Source organism: Bison bison, unplaced genomic scaffold (genome assembly GCF_000754665.1).
Source record: "Bison bison bison isolate TAMUID 2011002044 unplaced genomic scaffold, Bison_UMD1.0 scf7180017864029, whole genome shotgun sequence".
NCBI lineage: Eukaryota > Metazoa > Chordata > Mammalia > Artiodactyla > Bovidae > Bison > Bison bison.
In genome coordinates, this window is record NW_011494601.1 from 2164493 (window position 1) to 2167892 (window position 3400).

Sequence of the window (3400 nt, forward strand, 5' to 3'; positions counted from 1 at the left end):
CAAGGAGATCCAACCAGTCCATTCTGAAGGAGATCAGCCCTGGGATTTCTTTGGAAGGAATGATGCTAAAGCTGAAACTCCAGTAGTTTGGCCACCTTATGCGAAGAGTTGACTCATTGGAAAAGACTCTGATACTAGGAGGGATTGGGGGCAGGAGGAGAAGGGGACGACAGAGGATGAGATGGCTGGATGGCATCACTGACTCAATGGACGTGAGTCAGTGAACTCCGGGAGTTGGTGATGGACAGGGAGGCCTGGCATGCTGCGATTCATGGGGTCGCAAAGAGTCGGACACGACTGAGCGACTGATCTAATCTGATCTGATCTGATTGAGTTCATGTCTAGGCATCCTTATCACAGCTCCGATCATTAATGCTGGGAACGACTTTCTGTCTGTAAAGGAGAGATACTTGTCTCTTATCCTACAAAGCCTGGTGATATTGTGTATTCTTTGCAGTTTAAATGTTATTCGCTTCTTTCCTCTACAGCTAAAATGCAAACCAAAAAAGATAAAGACCTCAGTTGATCCCTCCACAGCCCTGGTTCAGGGCCATGGTGGTCCCCTCGTACTCATTGTTGGTTTATTGTATTCTCACTTCTCGCCAGTAATCAGGAGAATCCACCTAATTGGTACAGCAAGAGGATGCGACTTTATCCTGAACCCTCACCAAAAAAAGAAAAAGAAAGATGAAGGCTTGGCTCAATTATTTATCACTCTGTGATTGTATTATTTCCATCCATAGATGAGCAAACTGAGGCTCAGAGACACTGAGTACTTTGACCTAGGGACCTCTGCTGTGGACAAAGAGCTATCAGACATGCACAGATGTGTCTGAAAAAGAAACCCATGTCCTTTTCACCTTCTGGGTTGGGTTTCACATAGCATCATTGTATCACAATTGTCTTCCCTATCAAATGAGATTAATGCATCACTTGCTAGACTTTTGGTGGGATTATATAAATGGCTCAAGTGAACTCCTAAGCACAGGACCGAACTATGAAATATAAGGTCCCTTTCTTTCCCTCTGTAATGTATTGAGGGAAAATCCTTTTATTCAGGCTTGTTATGGGGCCACAGTGCCTCATCCTTTCTCACTCATCATGGAGTTTAGTTTAGTTCAGTTCAGTCGCTCAGTCATGTCCAGCTCTTTGCAACCCCATGAACTGCAACACGCCAGGCCTCCCTGTCCATCACCAACTCCTGGAGCTTACCCAAACTCATGTCCATCGAGTCAGTGATGCAATTCAATCATCTCATCCTCTGTCATCCCCTTCTCCTCCCACCTGGCCAAAGTATTGGAGTTTCAGCTTCAGCATTACCCTTCCAATGAATGTTCAGGACTGATTTCCATTAGGATGGACTGGTTGGATCTCCTTGCTGTCCAAAGGACTCTCAAGAATCTTCTCCAACACCACAGTTCAAAAGCACTGATTCTTTGGTGCTCAGATTTCTTTATGATCCAACTCTCACATCCATACATGACTACAGGAAAAACCATATCCTTGATTAGATGGACCTTTGTTGGCAAAGTAATGTCTCCACTTTTTAATATGCTGTATAGATTTGTCAGAGCTTTTCTTCCAAGGAGCAAGTGTCTTTTAATTTCATGGCTGTGGTCACCACCTGCAGTGATTTCGGAACCCAGAAAAGTAAAGTCTCTCATGGTTTCCATTGTTTCCCCATCTATTTGCCATGAAGTGATGGGACCAGATGCCATGATCTTAGTTTTCTGAATGTTGAACTTTAAGCCAACTGTTTTCATGCTACTCTTTCACTTTCATCAAGAGGCTCTTTAGCTCATCTACACTTTCTACCATTAGGGTGGTAGATCTGAAGTTGTTGCATATCTGAGGTTGTTGATATTTCTCCCGGCAATCTTGTTTCCTGCTTGTGCTTCATCCAGCCTGGTATTTCACATGCTATACACTGCAAATAAGTTAAATAAGCAGGGTGACAATATACAGCCTTGATGTACACTGTTCCTGATTTGGAACCAGACTGTCGTTCCATGTCTGGTTCTAACTGTTGCTTCTTGACCTGCATACAGATTTCTCAGGAGTCAGGAGAGGTGGTCTAGTATTCCGATCTCTTTCAGAATTGTCCACAACTGAACAAGGGAGCCTAAAAACGTGTCCAGCACCACCCCCTTGTGTCAGGGCGGAAATTAGACACGGAAGAAACCAGCAAACAGAAGCGAAAACAGAGGGAACAGCCTTGGAAGTGACAGCTGTAATATTTTAAAACCCTGTAGTTAGTACCGACTACATAGAAAGGGGCCTATAGATCTTGAGAAGTATAAGCTGGATCAAGGCACTATCTGAAAGTGAAGTATAGATGGAGAAGTCTTGAGGCTACTGTAAGAATAAGACTGAAAACCAGAGGTAGGAGGCATAAGTCCAAATCCTGAGAACACCAGAGAACTCCTGACTCCAGGGAACATTAATCGATAGGAACTCATCAAAAGACTCCATACCTACACTGAAATCAAGCACCACCCAAAGGCCAACAAGTTCCAGAGCAAGACATACCACGCAAATTCTCCAGCAACACAGGAACATAGCCCTGAGATTCAATATACAGGCTGCCCAAAGTCACTCCAAACCCATTGAAATCTCATAACTCATTACTGGACACTTCATTACACTCCAGAGAGAAGAAAGCCAGATCCACCCACCAGAACATAGACACAAGCTTCCCTAACCAGGAAACCTCGACAAGCCACCTGTCCAACCTCACCCACAGCAAGGACACTCCACAAAAAATAGAACTCCACAACTGCCAGAAAACGGAAAGGCTACCCCAAACACAGCAATATAAACAATATGAAAAGGCAGAGAAATACCCAGCAGGTAAAGGAACAGGATAAATGCCCAACAAAGCAAACAAAAGGGAAGAGATAGGGAATCTACCTGATAAAGAATTCCGAATAATGATAGTGACAATGATCCAAAATCTTGAAAAGAAAATGAGTTACAGATAAATAGCCTGGAGACAAGGATTGAGAAGATGCAACAAAAGTTTAACAAGGGCCTAGAAGAAATAAAAGAGTCAATATATAATGAATAATGCAATAAATGAGGTTAAAAATACCCTGTAGGGAACCAACAGTAGAATAATGTAGGCAACAAATAGGATTAGTGAGGTAGAAGATAGAATGGTAGAAATAAATGAAACAGAGAGGAAAAAGGAAAAATGAATTAAAAGAAATGACAATCTCAGAACCCTCTGGGACAATGTTAAATGCCCCCAACGTTCGAATCATATAAGTTTCAGAAGAAGAAGACAAAAAAGACCATGAGAAAATACTTGAGGAAATAATAGTTAAAAACTTCCCTAAAATGGGGAAGGAAATAGTCACCCAAGTCCAAGAAACCCAGAGAGTCCTAAAAGGATAAACCC